Source organism: Pinus tabuliformis, chromosome X (assembly GCF_031772625.1).
Source record: "Pinus tabuliformis cultivar Carrire ecotype Pingquan chromosome X, CPIR1, whole genome shotgun sequence".
NCBI classification, from domain to species: Eukaryota; Viridiplantae; Streptophyta; class Pinopsida; order Pinales; family Pinaceae; genus Pinus; species Pinus tabuliformis.
Genome location: NC_142308.1, coordinates 674,452,287 through 674,475,129, shown reverse-complemented (window position 1 = coordinate 674,475,129; position 22,843 = coordinate 674,452,287). Strand labels below are relative to the sequence as shown.

General features: G+C 42.6%; 1 pseudogene; it reads right to left on the bottom strand.

Annotated features, from left to right (window-relative positions):
* Positions 1-312: 312 nt before the first annotated feature.
* Positions 313-22,843, bottom strand: part of LOC149141782 (putative E3 ubiquitin-protein ligase ARI1) — a 66,758-nt pseudogene continuing 44,227 nt past the window's right edge.

Sequence of the window (22,843 nt, the reverse complement as noted above, 5' to 3'; positions counted from 1 at the left end):
CAACAAGGTCAACCCTCTGGTCAAGCAGGACATCCTCAGATCCAACAAGGCTAACCTGTTGTCCAATCAGGTTAACCCTCTCGTCAAATGGGCTAGCCTCAGCTTCAGCAAGGTCATCCTATCACCTAGTAATCTCAACCTTATGGACAAATAGGTCAACCTCAGTACCAACAAGGCCAACCTTCTAGCCAGTTGGATCAACCTCAATACCAACAAGGCTAGCCTTCTGGCCAGTTGCATCAACCCCAGTTTCAAAAAGGATATTAGTTTGGTCAAATCAATCCACCTCTCAAACAACTGGGCGTTCAGACGCTAGCTGTTTCTCAAGCCCCACCCAGTTTCCAGACTCAGGTTGGAGTCCAAACTCAATCCGGTCTCCAAACTCAAGTTGGATTTCAAATCCAACTTGTTTATCAAATGCAGAGGCTGTGCCTTAGGTACAGTTTGGATCTCAGCCGCAATACGGTCTCCAAGTACTTCAGCAACCCCAAGGGCAACCTCAGGGTGCTCTGTATCAAAATTATCAGCAACCACAAGTTAATCCTTATCAAAATTTTCAACAGCCATATGCTACCCATGTTTGTTAAGTTGGTAACCAATAGTTTGCTGGTGGTCAAAATCTGGGACAACAACCAGGTTATGGCATTAGCCCACCTAACTATAACCCTTATGGAGAAAATCCATGGGGGCAAGAATGCTCTGGTTTGAACCCTAATGCTAGCCCTTATCGGAGGCCTATGATGTCCTTTAATCCTCAATTACCTTTTCTGGCAACCTTGGAACTGCCCGATGTGTCTAAGCTAATGAACAATCCAATCCTTCATAATCCATATTGGCCACCAGTTCCGACCAAAATTCTTGGTGATTGTCCTAAATTTGATGGTAAATCTGGAGAGGACCCCCAAGAGCATGTCATGACTTATCACCTCTGTTGCTCATCTAACTCATGGCTTGATGATTCTATCCACCTCCGTCTTTTTCAAAGGACTCTCATTGGTTCTACTGTGAAATGGTATATTGAACTCACCCATGGAACTTTCCAAGACTTAAATTCGCTTGCGATGGAATTTCTTACCCATTTTCAGTTACCAATTCGTTATGAAACAGGAACACATCTCCTTACTTCTCTGAAATAGGACATGACTACTCACATCTCCGATCATATTCATGAATGGAGAAGGTGGTGCCATTTGATTAAGTTCTGGATCCCTGATCAACTTCTGACTGACTGGTTTACTACATCTTTTGTCTGTCTGATAGCCCGAGATATTGCTATGGGGGCATGTGTTACAAAAGATCAAGCTATCGCACGTGCTTAGTATCTTGATTTGGATTATTCTTAGTCTAGCACACTTTATGATGTCTTTATTGATGCTCCGCGACTTGGAACTTCTAAAGCTCTGTCAACACCTTTCATTGACAGTGTTATCGGTTTCGTTGCTTCATCTTCCCGAAAGTCTTCCACGACCCCTGCATAGCAAAAACCTACCGCTCCTAGTGAAAATTCTTCTCAGTCCACATCTAATACTGGTAAAACCTCCAAAGTCAATGTCGTCCAGTCCACCATGGCAGATAAAGCTTTGAAAGGTAAGAAGAAGGGGAAGGGTAAAAATAAGGCTGATCCACCGAAGCAGGACCCTCCTAAGCCTCCGGTCGATGATGGTGCTAAACGCAAACCTAAGTATCCTTGTCTTATCTGTGATGAGGATCACTACACTAAGGACTGTCCTCGACAGTCTGAAGTTAGTCGTTTTCTTAAGGGGACTCCAAGAACTCCTATTGTACTTAAAGAGCCTTTTCCCTCTCAACAAACTCAAATGGTGGTCGATCAACCTCAGTCCTCTTCCACTTTTGGCTCCCAAGTTTTTATGGCTGGGACTATCCCTATTCATGTGAGTACTCGAGCAAAAGAATATCCTTCGTCTGCCAGCAAGGAACCTAAAGTCCCCTCGAACATTCGTTCGTCCAATTCTGGCCCTCTTCATATTGAATAGCCCAGCACTGATTCTGTCATTCGACCTCCTGCTAAGGGAGTCGTCCAGAAATATTCTTATAGCCCCAATGCTCATGCCACATAGCACTATAGTATTGTTGAAGACTTAGCCCAAGCTCCTTCGGCTATGTCCACTTTGGAAGTTATCTTGAGTTGTCCCCCCCAAAGGAAGTCTCTGCTATCAACCATTGGTGGCATTGACTCAGCTGATTCGGAATTAATTACATTCGATCTTGAGAACCATGTGCTGAGATTGCCTCATCAAATCACTTTTCTCATTCAAGTCATCATTAACTCGAAGAATATTCATCATACTGTTATTGATGAGGGCGCATCCACTTGCATCACATCTGTTGCTTGTTGGAAGGCCATCAGCTTCCCGTCTTTGAGTCAATCTCCTAATACTTTGGAAGCCTTTGATGGAAGAGATTCTCGTCCATTTGGTATTCTCCTGCGCTTGCCTATCACCCTGGAAGGGAAGACTATTGAAGTCGACAAAGTTGTTGACACTAATTTGACTTACAACCTTTTGTTGGGGCGCAGTTGGACATATGTTATGCATGTTGTAGCTTTGTCGTTATTTCCTGTACTCTATTTTCCTCGTCAAGGTAAAATCTTCACGGTCGACCAGTTGTATTTCTTCGTTTCCTCTTCCTCGGATGGCAATGTGTCGTTTGTGGAGCATACCAGTATTCCCTAGGAGAGTGTGGGTGTTGGTTTCTTTAAAGATCCTACCCTTATGGGTGTTTTTTCACTCCCACCTCCCAATGTTGCCTCTATTCATATGATTTTTATCCATTTTTATCCTTCGGTGATTCCCCCCATCGATCCAGTAGATTCATGGGGTGAGGTTATGCCATTGAGCCCTGCCAAGCTCAACTATGATGAAATCATTTCAACTTTAGTTTCATCATCCGACTCTGCTCCTTTGATCAGATCTCTCGACTCGTATGTGTAATCCTCTTGGCTTGGAGATGTTTTTTCTTGGATCCATTACAAGAGACATTTCCTTCTGATGAAGCAATTCTTGAGACTATGTCTTTTGAGGATCCTCCCTGGTTCGATCATTAACATCGTTCCTCGTTTCTCCCAAGCCATGGGTCATGACTGCCTATCTAACTAAGTCTGGTTCTTGTATTCCTTCTCAGCCACTTCAGATGCCTATCCTGACTCATGAGGTTTTCTCTGAAGGAAATATGGGGAACATTACACAAACCATGCCCATCGACATCTCTATTAAACCAGGGATTGTTGAAAATATTCACATTGGAGTTACACGTTCTCCACAGGAGATCCATATTTACACCGACCTTTTCCATGAGTTCTGTGACGTGTTCCCATGGCCATATGAAGAAATGCCCATTATTGATCCAAGTATTGTGGTACACAAGATCCCTACGTACCCTAGTGCAAAGCCAATTCGATAACATTTACACCCCGTGCACCCGAGAGAAGCTTTTCAAAGGGGAAGTTGAAAAACTTCTCAAGGCAGGGTTTATTTATCCTATCACACTAACAGACTCGGTATCTAACATTGTCCCTGTGACAAAAAAGCAAGGCACTATTAGGGTTTGTGTTGATTATCGTGACATCAATCGCATGTGTTTGAAGGATAACTATCCTACTCCCTTTATTGACTAGCTTATCGATGCTTGTGATGGGAGTGAGATATTCTCTTTTATGGATGGCTTTTCTGGTTACAACCAGATCAATATTTCACCTACCGATCAACACAAAACTGCCTTCATCTACCCGTGGGGTACTTTTTCTTACAAAAAGCTCCCTTTCGGCCTAAAAAATGTCAGTGCCACTTTCCAACGAGCAATGTCCTATGCTTTTCATGACATCTGTCACATTGTTCAACCATATCTGGATGATCTTCTAGCTCATTCAGCTAAACTTTCTGACCATCCGAACCACCTCTGCTAGATTTTTCTTCGTTGTAGACATTACCGTATTCGTCTTAATCTGCATAAGTGTGTCTTCTGCATCAAATCTGGAAAACTCCTTGGGTTTGTCATTTCTAAACAAGGCATTCATCTCGATCCCCTCAAGGTCGAAGCTATATTGAATCTCCAACCTCCTGCTTCTTTGCATCAGTTGCAGAGTTTGCAGGGAAAAGCCAATTTCCTATGTCATTTTATCCCTAACTACGCCGAGATTGCTAAAGGTTACATGTGTCTCCTTAAGAACGACACTCCATTTATTTGGGATGACATCGCCGAAAGGTCATACGAGTAACTCAAGACACTTCTTGTTTATGCTCCTTTGTTGCATCCACCCGACTATCATCATGACTATTCGCTTTATCTAGCTGCTGCTGATAGTACTATTGGTATGGTTTTGGTTCAAGACCACAACGATGGTTCCAAGCACGTTATCTACTATCTTCGTCATAACCTTCTCGACACTGAGACTCGTTATGCTTATGTCGAGAAGCTCGCCTTGGAAGCTATCCAAGCTTTCCAATGCTTTCGTCATTATATTTGTTGCGTACAACGACCGTGATTTCAGATTGCAACCGGATGACATACATTTTGTCACGCTAATTGCTGGGGGGAAGTAATCGAAATGGATTGTTATCCTTCAAGAGTTCAATTTGGAGTTTACTACTCCCAAGTCTAAAAAGTCACTGGACTTTGCTGAGTTGATTTGCTCGTTATTGTCTACTTCCTTGTGATGCAGGTAAGTTCCCTCTAGAGACACAGACAACCCTTCTAGCCCTAGAGTGGGTCTAGTCATAGCAAGACAAAGACAATAGCTAATTCCTTAAATAGTTAATGTTGAAGAGGCCTACCTTATACCGATGTTTGATGAAGTCTTCGTCACATTGCTTCAACTATCTCTATCTTCTCCTTAATGAACGATTCACCTAAAACAACATAGGAAAACGACAATACACATAATAGAGCACAAGAACGAACTATCTACTTATAGAGTCAAGGAACCATAAGCTACCAACACACATTTCATACATGATATAGGAAATAACCATTGATTGTATTAATGTAAACAAAACTAAAGGTTAAAACCACGCCTTGACGTCGCAAGCTTCCTTGAAGGGTCCAATCAGTATGTCTCCATAGGCATTCACTCTCAAAGGTATCCCAAAAAGACTAATGACTCTCTCTCACCCAAAAGCACAAGTATGAAACTAAGGCAATCACAATAAGGCTTCCTTCTTAAAAAACCATTTTACACTCTCAATCCACAACATGAAAGGCAATCCAAACTGTAAGCTATCAATCCAACAAGCTAAGAATTAGCACACCAAAACTCAACTAGCACTCCAAAGAACTAGCTGATCATAGTCATGGAGGATTATTTTATAAGAGGAGCATCCATAAATGAGGGGAGAGGAAGCTTATCTTCAAGGGAGGTTACTCAAAAGGCGGAACCACCATCTCAAATGAGGAGAGGCGAACTTCTTTGACCCAACAACTAGCTCCAAAACCACCCAGAAGTATTCTGTTTGAACTAATTCGCCATATCTGGGTCGTCGCAGGTCAAACACTGAGACTCAGAGACGATGTCACAAGGTGTTAGTGCATTCTGGGCTATCGTCACAGGCAGCATACTGATGACCTGCGATGATCCTTAAAATCTGACTGTCACTGAGAACAGATGTACTCTTGCAACGATGTCACGAGGTTCTTATTCACTCTGGTCCATCATCGCAGACAGGATACTGATGTCCTGCGACGATCTTGAAACATAGGTAAAAAGGGTCAACTTCAGGATTAATGAGCATGGTTAATCTTCTTGAGTGATATGGAATATGTGGACACATATTTTATGTATAACATAGAGCAGATTCCATTCAGGGACCGACTCTATATGGGATCAAGGGATGTCGGGTCGGTGAAAAAATGTTGTGTAACAAGTAGAAGTCTAAATTTTGGGTCATAGCATAAATAGAGGCTCTGCAGCTGAGTGCACAGAGGCCTAGAAGTTCGTAGCTGAGTGCGCAGACCCCTGCAGGTGAGTGCGCAGGGCGAGTTGAATCTGTAATAGTCTGGAATTATCAATAAAGAGAAGTATTATATAATTTTTGTGTCTTTATTTCCTGTTTATGCATCTATTATATTGGGTATGAATTTCACCTTTAATGCTTTTATGATGCGCGAATGTGTATAACTATATTGATTAAGTGAACGCAAGTAATAGCATTTGTTTATGTGAAGCTAACAAAGATCTATTAATAAGATAAGTAAGATACTTAGCATAGTTTTGGAAATATCACAGTTCACTGCCCTAGCAGCGTGAAAGCATATCAACCCCAAGTTAGGGCTATGCGGAACCCGATTGTAACATTTCGTGAAGGTACTAAAGGGTAGAACAAATTGATAAGCAACATCACATCCATCTCAAGGGTGTGGAAACTTGGTTCCAACATTTCCCCATACTACTTCGGGTGAGACTTCAGTCTGCGCTCTGTGGGCTGATGCCAAAAGGGCCATTAGTGTAAAGGGATCTATTTGGCTAACTAACGTTGAACCTGAGTCATTCCCCCATAAGCCAATAGGAAAGTAGTTTTGTTTTGCCATGAAAACAAGTATCATCTCACGAGAGATGAGGTGGAATACATTGTCAAAGCTCATCGTGCCAAAATTAGTGCCAGCCTTGTAAGTGCGAGTCAGATGAAGAGATTGATTAATTCAAGAAAAGGGTGCATGTTCATGGTTGTGAGAGAAAAATATGCCAAGACATATAAAGCTTTCCAAAGTTGTGACCCCACTCATAAAAATGAGTTATATGAAAATTGTTTCTAACTATGATGGGATTTTTCAAGAACCAAGTGGGTTGCCTCCAACGCGTGAGATCCAATATGAGATTCACTTGTGGCAGGATGCTCCTTTACCCAACATTGGTATTATAGGTTGTCATCCATTGAGATGGAGGATATAAAGAAGCAGTTACAGGAACTGTTGAACCAAGGGTTCATAAGGCCAAGTTCTTCTCCATGTGGTTCACCTATCGTGTTGGTGCCGAAAAAGGATGGCACATGGAGGTTGTACGTGGCTTATAGAGCACTCAACTAAATAAAAATGAAGAATCAGTACCCTCTCCCTCGCATTGGTGATTTGTTAGATCAATTGAAAAATGTTATCTATTTCACAAAATTGGACTAGCGTAGTGGCTATCATCAGGTTAGGATTGCAAAGCATGATGTATGAAGACTACATTCAAAATGAAACAGGGGTTGTTTGAATGACTAGGGATGCCATTTGGACTATGCAATGCTCCATCCACATTCGTCAGGGTGATAATGATATTTTCATACCTTTTCTTGATGATGTTTTACTTATGTATCTTGATGACATTCTTGTTTACAGTAGGACATGGGATGATCATGTGAGTCATGTTAAAAAGGTTCTTGATGTTTTTCAAAAAGAAAAATTGTATATAAAAATTTCTAAGTGTGAATTTGGTAAGACCTCTTTGGTTTACTTGGGTCACATTGTCGGTGGTGGACAATTGAAAATAAATCCTTATAAAATTGATGTGACTATAAAGTGGCCTAAACCCACCAATGTTACACAGGTTTGTAACTTCTTGGGTGAAGTACAATACTGCAGAAGGTTCATTGCCAACTTCTCTGTCATTGCATCTCCCTTACATGCATTGATGAGTGTGAAGCAAACCTTTCAGTGGGGAGGAAAGCAGCATAAATCCTTTGACACACCAAAAGAGAAGATTAACACCACATAAGTTTTGGCCTTACCTAACCTCCACTAGCCTTTTAAAAATGAGACAGATGTCAATGGATATGCCATGGGAGTAGTATTGATGTAGTAGAGAAAACATGTATGTTACCATTTAGAAATATTCTCCCACGTTGTTGTGAAATACCCCACATACAACAAGGAGTTGTATGCCTTGGTTCAAAGCGTGAAGAAGTGGAAGCACTATTTGATCGGCAAGGAGACCATCATTCACATAGATCACCATCCCTTGCAGTACCTCCAGTCGCAGACCAAGCTTCAACATGCACGTCATTTTAGATGGATGGGATTCCTCCAGTAGTTTCACTTGGTAATAAAATACAAGAAGGGAACCAACAATAAAGTGGAAGATATGCTTTCTCACCCTCCTATTTCTGCATCTATAGTTTTGCAAAATGCCTCTTTATATTTTGAAAGTTATGCTAAACAATATGTTGATGATGATGATTTTAAGGATATTTATGCAAAGATGACTCATGGATCGCAGGTGGATAATTACCATTTGTAGGGAAAGTTGTTGTATCACCTTGGCAAACTTTGTATCCCCACCAATGAACGAATACATGTAATCAGAGAGGCACATACCTCTCTTGTGTCAGGTCATTTTGGTGTAGGGAAAAATTTGTGTCATTTGTAGAGGTTGTGTTATTGGCCTCACATGAAAAATGTTGTGACTCGATATGTAAAGGGATGTGTGTTGTGTTCAATTAGCAAGCCCACTAATAGAAAATTGGGGCTCTACACACCACTCCCTGTTCCGAGTTGTCCATGGGAAAGTGTGTCAATGGATTTTTTAGGTGGTTTGCCTTTGTCTAGGAGAGGTCATGACTATTTGTATGTGGTTTTGGACCAATTTAGAAAAAAAATTTGTATTAAATCGTTCTAAAAAGAAGGTCACTGTAGAGCATACTACTCATCTCTTCTTCCAATTTGTATGGGTCCACTTTGGGCTTCCCACATCCATTGTGTCTGATCAAGACTCTCTCTTTCTTGGAGATTTTTGGACGAGTTTGTGGAGAATTATGGACACCAAGTTGAAGAGGAGCACCACATTTCATCCGCAGATCAATGAACAAATAGAGGTTATCAATCGTATAGTGATACAATTACTCTGAGGCTATTGTGGCAAGCATCCCAAGTTGTGGGATGAGCAACTTCCTTATGTACAACATGCATAAAACCAAGGAGTGCATTCATCCACTCAGATTTCACCATTTGACACACGATTTCACTATTTTCCAAAGGATCCATTAGACATGGTCTTTGGGATAGATGAAGATTCTAGTGGGCAAGGTGATAGGGAAAAAGCACAGAAGTTCATTCAGCAAATTCAAATTATTCACGAGGCAGTGTAGGAGTAGTTGGATAAACGTCAATTTCAATACAAAGCCTAGCATAACAAGCATTGAGTTGATCACCAATTCTAGGTTGGATAGAAAGTGTGGCTCCACATTAGCAACGACAAAATGAAAGGGAAAGGAAAAAAGTTGTGACCAATCTGATAGGTCCCATTCACCATATTGGACAAGATTGGAGATAATTCTTTTTGTCTCAACTTACTAGCATACATGCAAATGTACTCATTGGAGAATGTTGAAAATGTGAAGCTTTATGAGCCTCCTTTGATGATGGACACTGGAGAGGTTGGACAAGTTCCTAAAGTGGATGATTTTTCACCAGAATATTTGGACAAGCTACTGAAGGACATCATTCTCGACATGAAGACCAGGACTTCATGACAGGGAGACATGGAGTACCTTCACATCGGTTTCAAAGGAATGCTACCAAGTAAGGTTCGATGGATGGAAAAGGAGAAAGTGAGGGAGAAATTCCCTCACTTTCTAATTGAACGATAAAGATTTTGATTGTTCAAAAGATCATTACTGGGGAGGAATGATTTGGATGGATTCATAAATAGAAGTGGCCTTGAAAATAGCTCAAAAATAAAAGTTATCATATGGAAGTGGAAATAGAACCAGATCGTAGTGCTCATCTCCTTGATTCCAATAGTGTGAACGAAACTCAAATCTGATTTCGTATGCTCAAGTTATAGTTGGTCAAATTTCTAGTCAAACTTGGCCAAGTAGCAGTCACTAACGAGGCAACAAATTGGAGAAGGGATGGCAACGAAAAGAGACGGCCAAAAAGGGAAAATTTTTCACCTCCTTAATTTACCTAATAACACTTAAATTCAGTGGAAAAGTTTTGACAGATGGTTCTATAAAAAAAGATATAAGTTTGGGGAGGTCGGCTACCACCCCCCAATGGTCCTTTCCAACAACATTATATAATATATATATTTAAATAGGGTGGGTGGGCCACCCCTGATAGGGTCGACCAACCCCTGTTTGAGCCACATTTACCGAGACCACTGACCGAATCATGTTTAAACAAAACATTTCCGCATTTAAAAACAATTGAACCTGCATATGGTATGCGATGAGATTTGAACCAAAATTGCCCCCATGCTATGTGCCATAGCCACTAACAGGCCAACGGCCCCACATTGTTGTCTCTACTCCATTTTTAATATATAACCTCTCATTTTCCATTCAAACGAGATCGATGGAGTGGAGAGTGGAACCTTGAGTGGCCAACAGGGTCAGAACCATGAGCGAGGAATCTTACCAGATGTTGAGAAGACTCCCTTTGGGTACCAGAGGTGCCAGTGTCATAATTTGACATGTATAAAGTCATTTTTGCATGTTTTCTCACCATTTCCCAAGATAGGCTTTCAGTTGCTTTAGAGACCTCCTGGAAGTTGACTACCTTTTCATAATAAAACTTTGGAGTTCATAAATGTATTTCTTTTCTTTGCTTCTTTTTGAAACTTGCAACCTGTGCATACCAAGACAGCTAATGACCTAATGATGAGTATTCTGATAAATATGACAGCTGGGTGAGATTTTCTATGGATCAGCACGAAATCACCTAGACCGGGTCTACGAAATCACCTAGACAGACTTATGCACTACGAAATCACCTAAAGAGCTTTGTAGCACATAATAACCTTTGAACAGAGCTGACACATGGAAATTGTGTGAATTATGAGACCAGTGGTGAATGAGAATGCATAGTGGACTCCTAAGACTCAGACTCTAAGGCAAACAAAAACTCAAACTTAGACTAACACCGAATCTTTACCATCAAGCTAGTATGAGAAATTTTGGCATTAAAATTCTTAAGTGATAACACCTCAAAGGACCACAGGGTAAGTACATTAAATATTTGAACACTTGGATTAAAATGATACTATGTGAAAAGCGGGTTATGCGAATAAATTGATGTTTGGGGCTACGCGGAGTGGGAGTATCTATAGAAACGAAAGTAGCGTAGAACTAGAATCTAGCCCCTTGATTTCGCCTCCGCGGGGAAGTGAGGAAGAGCTCGCGAAGGATTCACCAAGAAGTGTGATCAATCTGATAAAGCAGCGAGTTCCGTGCATACCACCCCCACCTACACCACCACCAGTTTCACCATCTTCACCCCCGTCTTCACCCACACCACCTCCACCACTACCACAATTCAATATGGTGAGTGCGATAAAGTTTCTGGTGTTCAAAGGAGTAGGGAACGAATATCTGGACCAGTCTTGGTTCATGGTAAAGGTTGTATGGGAAGCACAGTGAGTCACAGATGACAATATAAAGAAAGCAATGCTGGTCAGCACTTTGCAGGATCACACAGTAACGTGGTAAATTAAGCATTCCAATGACAATCCTAATGCAAGAATCGCAAATATCCAAGCTATGTTAAATAAGGAATTTAGCAGGCCAAAATTAGAGACACAGTCGATTATTGGATTTAAGGAAATCTCAATGCTTCTAGGCGAGACCCCTTGGGAGCTGGATCAGAGACTAAAGTGTATGATTCGCGAAGCCAACATGACCTTCATGGATGGAAAACACCACACATGCTTTGTAGCATTGCTAACGCCGCATATAAGGAATGCACTGTCACAACAGAAGCTATCCACTCAGGCCAAGACCTTGGAGATTGCAATGAGACTACACGAGACCCCAATACAAGATCTTAACCTGGGAGTTCAACAGATCCACGCGTAGTTGAAAAACTTCTGCCTTGAGACGTAGAGTTTGAAACAAGACAGGACGGCTCACCCAGAAGTGTGCGAGGAGGTATGGTGCATAAAGTGCAAAGGCCAGGGACATAACAAGGACCATTTTCTGGTATTCGCGAACTACCTGGTCGGAAGAGGACCAATGCCATTGAGACCGGAGGCACAAGCAGGACTGAGCACGGCACCTACATTATGGTACGCACTTTGTCAGATAGGAGGAAAGCATGCTACAAATAACTGCCATCTATTGTAGAAGTATACGCAAAGTTCCCAGCAAATGTTCTATAATTTCTGCACATCAGTAGGCCATGATGAGTGTACCTGTAGAAGTTATGAACTGATGATGGATCGGACTCCTACCTACAGGGTTCAGACTGAAACATGGGCCCATGATCAAAATGCAGGGATGGCGCGCACTGGATTTCAGTGGCACAGATGCAGTCGAGGTGGAATGGGACCAAGAAGAGGTTGCGGACAACTGATATGTTACAATTGCGGAGGGCCAGGGAATTATGCCCACGATTGTACAAATCTGACGAGACCATCATGCTTATATTGTACCCAGTTTGATCATGAGACAGAGGATTGTCCCACGCTGATAGCGAGGTTGCGCAATAAAGGAGTGCTCCAACCTCCCCCGACTCAGAACCTGCAAATGATGAGGTCTGAGCCACGTGAGGAAGAGTCAAATGTAAATATCGTACTCCGAAGTGGTATTGCAACAGGAGATGACAAAGGAAAGCAGCTCGAAGAGAGTTCCTGGTTTCGCAAGGCTCCAACAAAGGAACCAAAATTTGATTTAGAGCGTGCTAAGGAGATATTCATGGAAGCTAAGAAGAGATTCGTGGATGCTTCCACTTCAGGAAGTAAATACAAACTGGAACCGGAAATGGACCCATCAATGCTCACTACATTTTTGGAGACATGCATGAAGCTACTGTGTGATAGCAAACCTATGAAGGGACTGCAAGAACTCATCACTAGATGTGCTGGCACAATGCCAGGAGAACCGTGTGTAGTCCGGAAGCTCAAGAAGCACACAATGCGAACAGGAAGGGAGATGAGATTGACCATGTAGATCGAGGAATATGAAATGGATCAAGTAATTCTAGACCTAGGATTGGATGCGAACATCCTACCAACGCAGACATGGGAGTGCATGGGAAGGCCTGCGTTGCAATGGTCTCCTATTCAATTGCAAATGGAAAACCAGCAAAAGATCCTACATATGGGAAGATTGTAGGGAATAATGGTAGATATCGAAGGTATGAACGCACATGCGGATTTTGAAGTGATAGAGATTGTTGATGATAGCAATCCCTATCCCAGGCTACTAGGAATAGATTGGGCCACTGATATGAATGGAGTGATAAATCTAAAGAAGTGCAAGATGATTTTTGAGAAAAATTCACTGCGTGTAGTGGTACCTTTAGACCCTGCAGAAGGATCGCGCTACACAGAGCCAGTGTGCAACTATGACAGCAACGACGATCTAGATTGTATCTACAAGATAACTACGTGGGAGCAAGACTGGGTAAATCCAACATCGAATGGTAGACTCTTGTGGGAGCGCAAAAGCTCCTACACCTCATATTTGAACAAGGAAATAGAATGATGGCTAAACCAGTTACATGAGGTAACCAATCTCAACTGCAACATGATGACAAGGTCATTGCGCTGCATGGCAACAGAGGTAAGAGATCTGCCTATGTATGATTGTTAAGTTATGGTATGTTCTATGCTTATAACAGTTTACTTATTTTTCTTATTATATTCCACCGATTAGAAATCACATGTACATAAAGTAAAGTGCAGATAGAACATTAAACGATCGACAGAAAACAAGCCAAGATAAGAGACACAAGATGTGGCGGCTAGCCAGGGACAAACCCCACAATGTGTGGGGAAACCCTTTGATCAAATCTTCTTTTATCTTCAATAATTCAGCAGAGAGAAATAGTACAATAAATCTGATTCATATCAGCAGTAGCAAACCCTAGATCAGTAGCATCGGCATTAGCAGCTTCATTATCAAACTAGGGCAGACCATATCTCACAAACCGACAGTCGGATTGACTTAATTCCACCACCAAAAGTTTCGGCTTCCAGAGGAGGTTCAGATGAACCTACAACGCAGTTCAGATGAGGAGATATTCTAGGCCATGCAAGTCAATCTTTACTTCTGCAGTTGCAGCTTCCGGCTTCACATGTGTGAGAGAGAGAGACCCATTTCAGCGCAGTAGAGAAGAGACTCATATCTGCGCAGTAAAGAGAGAGAGATGTGATGAGATGAGTGAGTCCAAATGAGGAAAAGTCCTCTTATATTTATACACAACATTGGTGGGTGAATAGATGCGATTGTTGGGCTTCTGAGCCTACATGAGTTGTAGGTTGGCTTGATAATAATTCCATAATCAAAATAAATTCATATCTCCATGAATACTTATCGGAATTGGATGATCTTTATATCAATCCTTCACCTCTCAACGAGAGGAATCTAATAAAAATATTATTAGCCATGAATAAGATGACCCACATGAAGTTTTTCCCTGGTTGCCAATTTTAACACTCCCTCTCAACCATGGAGAACTTCATCTGCAATCTGTCTATCTGTCGTTACTATTCATCCATCAAATGCACTGCCCTGTACAGCCTGACCCTTGCCCTGCTCTGCTCTATTCTGCCTGTTCTGCTTTGTCTTGTTCTGCCCTGCACTGATCTGTATTGTTTTGCTATGTTCTGCTCTGCTCTTGCATTGTTCTGTTCTACTCTGCTTTTGTCCAAATTATGAAGAAGAAGAAATGATCGAGGATGTATCATACTGACTCAAAGTCAGTCTCAGAGTATGTACCACTGGTCCCAGACCAGTCTCAACCAACCCAAAGTCAGCGTCATAGTGAGTACAACTCCAATGGTCCTAGACCAATATCATCCTCCACTGACTCAAAGTCAATCTCAGAGTATGTACCACTGATCCCAGACCAGTCTCAACTGACCCGAAGTCAGCATCATAGTATGGTACAACTCCTACCACTGGTCCCAGATCAATGGAGGTCATCCTAGCATAGGGAGTACGGTAGTTACAACGATGCGTCCATCGGTACTACTATGGTCCCTAACTTCATTTCCCTTCTCATTGATCAGATGAGAGGTACTTCCCATGAGTCCCAGACTACATGGGTAGGATGCCTCGACAGGAGAACTAATCAATCCTGTCCTCACAGGAGAACACATCAATTCTGCTACAATTTCCATGGAGAACACATCAATCCAGGCCTCACAGGAGAACACATCAATCCTGCTACAATTGCCATGGAGAACACATCAATCCAGGCCTCACAGGAGAACTAATCATCCTGCTACACAGGAGAGCGAATCATCCTGTTCCACAAGAGAGCGAATCATCTTGTCCCACAAGAGATCAAATCATCTTGTTCCAGTGTGCACCACTAGGGGAGGGTGAGTCACCCTGTGGTCATATGTTGCATCAGTAGGAACCGCAAGCCCTCAGAGCTCCCAGAGCTCAATGTATGCAACATGCAGGGCCCTTGTACAAGGGTTTCTTGCCGACTCCAAGTCGTTTGGGAAAATCACATATTAGATCTTTCCTCGGGGCTTTAACAAGGTGTATCAACCTGTACATCATCTTAATGTGATGGAGCTTCCTTGCTCATCGACTACCATATCCCAGATGATGTCTATCTGCTGGAGCAATTGACGAATACGGGATTCCTCAATAATCGAATCCCACCTCTGGTTGTTACAGAGAATCACAATGGTATCCAATGTAAATCCAAACAGCTCACTGAAGAGCTTTTGCAACCAAACTTCCTCACACGAGGTCATGCTAGCAACAGTATATCCTGCTTCAGCGGTGCTCAAAGTCACCGACTTCTACTTCCTGCTCATCCAGGATATCGAAGCAGATCCCAAGGTGAAACATCACTCGGAAGTGCTCTTACGGTCCACCACATAGCCTGCCCAATCAGCATCAGTATATCCAAGTAGTCTCACATCTTCAACAGTGTATCTTAACCCATTGTGCCACGAAGATATCTCAGAAGATTCTTGGCATCAATCCAGTGAGGCTCAACCAAATATGAGGTCACAATGCTAACTGCAAAACATATGTTCGGATGGAGGTTCACCAAGAACATCAATGCGAATTAGTTTATGAAACTCAGAGGCATTTCCCAAATCTGGTCCGACATCACTACCATATAACTTTTAAAAGTTAAGATCCTCGAGGTAGTCACAGGCTTGCAGTCCATCATACCAAATCTTTCCAATATCTTTACCACATATTTTCCTTGAGATAGGAAAATGTCCCTTGGCTTCTGCCACACTTCAAGTCCTTCGTCCTTCATTTCAAATTCAAAAGCCATCTCCCTCTTACATTTGTGAATGAGAGGGTTTGCACCTGTAGAAAGAGGTCATCCACATTCAACACCAGTATGATAGGCTTTTCATCTTCAACCTTAAAGTAAAGGTTAGGATCGGCTTCACTCCTAGTGAATCCCAACTTCATCAAGTAGCTATCGATCCTCTCATGGGGTGCTTGCTTCAGCCCATAGAGAGCCTTCTTCAACCTGCATACATGAGATTTTCAATCATAAATCTCAAATCCTTCGGGTTGCTCCACGTAGACCTCTTCTTTGATCAAACCGTGCAAGAACGCAGTCTTGTCATCCATCTGATGTTGGTTCCATCCTTGTGAAGTCACAAGGGCTATGATCAAGCAGATGGTCGTATATCTGGCAACAGGTGTGAATATCTCATCATAGTCTATACCTTCCTTTTGGGAGAAACCTCGAGCAACAAAACGATCCTTATACTTTTCCGTGCTTCCATCTGCTGCATGCTTTATCTTGTAAATCCATTTGGAAGTAACAACAGTCTTGTCCTGGGGTCTGGGAACTACTTCCCAAACATCATTCTTTATGATAGACTCATATTCTTTGGTCATAGCATCCTTCCATACTTGATGCTTGACGGCATCTGAGAATGACGAAGGCTCATTTTGTATGATCGTGCTCATGATGGTCAGGTATCCTTGATACCTATTAGGTTTCTTACTTTCACGAAAGGTTCCTCGGGGTGCAGCATGTCCTTCAGCATCATCAAGTAACCCCTTAAGCCATGAAGGCCTCTTCCTAGAAGAGGAAGGTTCATATGGAGGAGGATCAATCGGATCCATGGGTTCTTCTACATCAGGCATTGATTCATCATTATTTTCTTTCGGTTCCCTGCTGTCAGCTTCTTGAGAGCTCCTCAAAGGCAGAAAATTGTTCACCTTACTGAGAGCCATATCTTCGTCAAAGGTGACATCATGACTAATTATGACTTCCCTTTGACCGGCTACATAGATTCTATAGCCTTTAGTATTTTCACCATAGCCCACGAAAATTCCCTTCTTTCTAGATGCTCCCAATTTATTTCTTTTCTCTTTCGGCACATGAAAGTATACAGGGTTTCCAAAATTTTAAAATGAGAAACATCAGGTTTCTTACCGGTGAATTTTTCTTCAGGAGTCTTGGAACCCAATGCTTGATGAGGGCATCGATTTTGTACATATATGGCAGTGTTTGCAGCTTCAGCCCATAGAAATTTAGGAAGACTTTGATCATGTAGCATGGCCCGGACAGCTTCCATAATTGTGCGGTTCTTCCTTTCTGCCACACCATTTTGTTCAGGAGTATATGGTGTAGTAGTCTCCGTCTTGATGCCAGCCTCTTTACAAAAATCATGGAACTCATTAGATTCATATTCAGTCCCATTGTCAGTTCTTAAGATCTTGATCTTCTTTTCAGTTTGATTCTCGATTAGGGCTTTGAAGTGTCGGAACCAAGGGAACACTTCATCCTTATTTTTCAAGAAGTATATCCAGGTCTTTCGAGAATGGTCATCTGTAAAATTGAGATAATATGAGTATCCTCCCAAAGAGTTCACAGGCATCATACATGATATGTCTAAGTGAACTAGTTGTAATATATCGGAGGTCTTGCTTTGACTTGAAGGGAATGGTCCCCTTTTGAGCTTTCCTTTGGCACATCCCGGACATACACCTTCTTTCTCTACTTGGAATTCAGGCATCCCTGTTACCATCTGTCTTACATCGAGTAGAGCTTTGTAATGAAGGTGGGCAAACCTCCGATGCCAAAGTTCGGACTAAAGAGTTGTGTCACAAGACATGACACCTAGCGGACTTCCATCGACCTGATATAATGAATCAACACTAAACCCAAGAGTAAAGGCATATTTAACATTATATACATACCTTGCCATTGCTGAAGGTTACCTTGTAGCCTTTGTCTTCCATTGCCAAGATGGACACAAGGTTCCTTTTGAGGTCGGGTGCATTTAATACATCCTGGACTTTCTAGCCTTCTTGAATGGTTGTCCTCTTCCTCGATCTCCAACTCTCCTCTTACCTTTGTTGTTGAATTTGTCATTCCTTTGATTTGCCATCAGAGGGATTTTGATCATCGTCCCGGTGAGAGTCCTTTCTTCTCTTTGCATGAGAAGAAAAGGCAGCAGGAGGACCTTTAGGCATGAGCATTTCTTGCACTTCTTCCTTGTTTCTTCTTGAATGCATCTAGCCTTTAATTCCTCGAAACCAGGAATTACATTATAGTTCAGAAGAGTAGTTTTGAACACGTACCATTTAGATGGTAATCCTCCAAGGGTTGTGAGTGCCATTTCTCTGTCAATAATAGTTTCCCCAATAGATAGGAGATCGTTCTTGATCTCGGTGATTCTTAAGAAGTATGCTTGCATACTTTCATCCTTACTCTTCTTGATTTACCTTAGCTTATTTCTAAGAAACAAAACTTGATTTACATCATTAACTTTAAATAAACTCACCAGTGTATTGTAGATTTCCTTGAAGGTGTCCAGCTCAGAGATGTAGGCCACCAAGTGCTTGTTGATAGAGTCCTGGATGATCTTCTATTGTTTTGACTTTTCCATTTTTCATTTGTTCCAGGCAGCAGCGGATGCATTTGATGGAGGCTCAACAATATTGCCTCTCACATGATCCAACACTCCTTGATTCTCAAGGGTTAGATCGATAGACATCTTCCATCTATGATAGTTAGCTTTCTCACGGAGCTTGTCTTCAGCAGGAAAGAGTGTTGAGGAACCCATAGTTCTTTTAGGATAGCCTTGCCAATATTCTCTTTGATGACTGCTCTTGCTCTTGCTCGGGCTTTGTCTTCACCTCAGCTCTGATACCATGTTAAGTTATGGTATGTTCTATGCTTATAACAGTTTACTTCTTTTTCTTATTATATTCCACCGATTAACAATCACATGTACATAAAGTAAAGTGCAGATAGAACATTAAACGATCGACAGAAAACAAGCCAAGACAAGAGACACAAGATGTGGCGGCTAGCCAGGGAAAAACCCCACAATGTGTGGGGAAACCCTTTGATCAAATATTCTTTTATCTTCAATAATTTAGCAGAGAGAAATAGTACAATAAATCTGATTCATATCAGCAGTAGCAAACCCTAGATCAGTAGCATCAGCATTAGCGGCTTCATTATCAAACTAGGGCAGACCATATCTCACAAACCGACAGTCGGATTGACTTCATTCCACCACCAAAAGTTTCAGCTTCCAGAGGAGGTTCAGATGAACCTACAACGCAGTTCAGATGAGGAGATATTCTAGGCCACGCAAGTCAATCTTTACTTCTGCAGTTGCAGCTTCAGTTTCAGCAGCTTCCGGCTTCACATGTGTGAGAGAGAGAGACCCATTTCAGCGCAGTAGAGAAGAGACTCATATCTGCGCAGTAGAGAGAGAGAGATGTGATGAGATGAGTGAGTCCAAATGAGGAAAAGTCCTCTTATATTTATACACAACGTTGGTGGGTGAATAGATGCGACTGTTGAGCTTCTGAGCCTACATGAGTTGTAGGTCGGCTTGATAATAATTCCATAATCAAAATAAATTCATATCTCCATGAATACTTATCGGAATTGGATGATATTTATATCAATCCTACACCTCTCAATGAGAGGAATCTAGTAAAAATATTATTATCCATGAATAAGATGACCCACATGAAGTTTTGCCCTGGTTGCCAATTTTAACAATGATGGGTTGAGCAGGGTGGATGATTTCCTGGACAAATTTGAAAGAGAAGTACTGGAACAACAACGTTTCGATGCTCTGAAATGGGTATTGTGCGCTACGCCCACAAGGTGGTGGGGTACGCACCAGTAGAATCTTGAGGACTGGCACGAATGCAGAAGGATGTTGCTCATGCGGTTTGGAAAGCCTCAGATGCAGATGAAAGTCAGGTATGACGGACGAAACATCCCGTGTGCCCACCTTTCCAGATGGGTACAGGTGTATGGTGCACAACCTACATGAATGCACACCATCCTTGCAATAGGAAACATGACCGACAAGCAAGAGTGGGCAAGACAATGGCGCGAATGACAGCCAGAAAGTATGATAAGACCAAGAGCACAGATGATTATCCACGTGGAAGCCTTTGACAAAGTATGCAAAGTACTAAACGCGGTCCACCATGTGAAGCAAACTGACTGGGACCTGCATGTACCAACAGTTCTATGGGCTTATAGGACCATGTGCAAAACCCTGACCACGCGGGCACTTCCAAAGCTAAAGTATGAAGCAAATGCTGTAATCCCTATGGAGCATGTGAAGCCTAGTCCGCACACAATAGCACCCATAGATACGATGGTTCATGAAGCACAGAAAGGAGGGATCACACAGCCACAAGAAACAGAACGCATGGGACTTGAGGAAGAAATCCAACAAGGAAACCTTAGACTCCACAAACTTGAAGAAGAAAGGGTACGGTTAAGGAAGAAAAACGCTTTGATGGATGCGAAAGTCAAGAAGATGGAGGATGAAATAAAGAAAGATTTTCTTGGCAAAAAGACCAAAATTATAGGGTAGGGTGTGTATGATCTCGATGACAGGGTTAAGGCCTATTGCTGTGAATTGATTAGTCTGATGCCTTGGCTTGGACCGCATATTGCTAAGGATAGTGACCAGGGTAGCATGTTGCAAATGGTGAAGCGCGCGACGCCGACCATAACAATACAAGGTGGGGGTTCTCTAAGAACCAAGATGGAGGATAGGATGGATCTCCACGCAGGTGGTGCAACCACCTGACTAGCCGAGGGAAGGACAATCTTAGTGCTCCAAGCAATTGGAAGGGGGCGCGAGACTATAAACTATTCTGCCTGGGACCTACGTGATATTGGAGATGCATGCAGAAGAAAAGATTCACAAGGTCCGCAACCGTGCACGGGGGGCTGCGCTACCACACGGGTTCACCAGAAAGTGACCATTGAAGTCACTATTCACAATGGGATTCTTGACTTGAGGCCAAATGGAGTGGGCGGTAAGCATTTTTGATGCGATTTATGGGCAAGATTTGGGAAAATATGTGGCCAAGAAAGCATTAATGAACCAGAATTGGGGGGAATAATCGAATTCAAATTCAAAAAGCGCTATAAAATACAAAGGGCTACCCAGCAAACAACACTTGGTCATTTGTGAATTAAGCAATTGAGTAGAGCCCTGAGTGTTGTGAGCTGAGCATTGATTAAGCCCCTGAATTCACGAGTGATAGATTGTTGCACAGATAAAATGACATCAACTAAGGATGGTATGGAGATAGCAGAGATGACCACCAGTGAGACTGCACAGGCCCCAACCGTGGGGGATGTTCTAGAAGGTGCAGGGATTATGGCAAAGATCCTAAAATCACTGTGCATGCCAAGACCCAAGAAGGATAAACAAGCAATGGCTCTCATATGTGTGTCCCTACGGAACCCGCTGCACAACAAACTGTCAATGGAGGAGAAAGGGAAAGCTGTCACTATAGAACAGATGAAGAAGAAGAAGATTTGCAGGATCTTACCATCATAGAAGAAGAAGATGAAGGCATGGAGGTGGATACTCAGCCTAGGCACTCTACGAAAAAACTACCTGCCTATGTCCCCCCATGAAAAGGGAAGGCCAAAGTGCCCAAGGACCTGGACGAGACCAAGAGCTCGCTCCAGACCCCACTCTTCCCAGATGGAATTATGTTCGAAGGCACGCCCTTGGATCACATGCCGAGCATGAAATTTGAATATTGGGACCTCGCTGACCACGAGAAGTTCCCTCACCTGGAGACTGGAAACCTCATGAAGCAGAACACTGCGGGGGTGGTGACAACATTAGAGTCACAAAAGTGGTTGCGCAGAGTGGAAAAGGTTAGGTTGTTGAACCTACTCTAGGTGCCGCATTTCCACCGCACCCCAATAACCATTTTCATCATCAGGCAGCTGCTCTGCCTAGTGCATGATGGGTGTTTATGGCTGGAGGAGCCTATCCCCATCACGACAGACTTAATTCATCGCATCTCCCGACTTCCATACAAAGGAGAGGACCCCGCAGCCATATCGGAAGGGAAGGGCAGTGATTTGGCCATCGCGGAGGCCATGAAGAAGAAGTACAAGCTGGAAAAGAAGAAGAGGGGTTACGCCATCTCCAGCATCAAGGACAAAGCAGTACGCGTGGCAACCCAAATCCTCGTAGGAAAAGTTATGTGCAAGTGCTACATAGACGAGGTACCTGTGCTGGTGGTTGCACTGGCCGAGCAGTGCGCAGAGGGGGTCTAGTTTAACTCGTCCGAATTCCTTTGCACGAAATTTTTAGAGAATTTCCACGAAGCGTAGGAGCAGGGTAAAACCTTCCACTATGCATAGTTGTTGCTATCCATAGTGCTCGTAGCTGGGGAATTGTCGAAGGACAGTCAATTCCCCATAATTGATAGATATTTACTTAAGACCGTGAAGTATGCTCCACACTGGGCCATGAAGGATGCTACAAGGATACGCGACAACAAGATATTCTAGGTGCTCATGGAGATGAACATCTGAATGTGGATCAACCGTAAGCCGGAGTTGTTGCCCACGGTTTACAACAGTCTGCAAAGTTTTGTAGAATTTAAGGTAGACATGTATAACATATATATTAGGGCGCGCAAGGATCCGATGAAGCAATGGACAA